Source organism: Antrostomus carolinensis, unplaced genomic scaffold, assembly GCF_000700745.2.
Source record: "Antrostomus carolinensis isolate BGI_N321 unplaced genomic scaffold, ASM70074v2 scaffold36048, whole genome shotgun sequence".
Classification (NCBI taxonomy): domain Eukaryota; kingdom Metazoa; phylum Chordata; class Aves; order Caprimulgiformes; family Caprimulgidae; genus Antrostomus; species Antrostomus carolinensis.
This window is the reverse complement of record NW_010334272.1, coordinates 37,977-38,179: the sequence shown is the minus strand read 5'-3', so window position 1 is coordinate 38,179 and position 203 is coordinate 37,977.

The following is a 203-nucleotide window of genomic DNA, read 5'->3' as shown; positions in this document are numbered from 1 at the left end:
GGCTGGAGCCTCTCGGGGGCTGCAGGAGGGTTTTCCTGTTCCAGAGAAGGCCCGTGGCGTGTCTCGGCGCAGGGTTGTGCAATCCCAGAGCTCTGACCATCCCAGATGGTAGTTTTTTTTGCTAATTTGTGCTATAAATAGCGCTGGAGAAGTGAGACCTGCCTGGGACAAAGGCTGTCGCTGCAGATTCCTCTTTCCAGGCC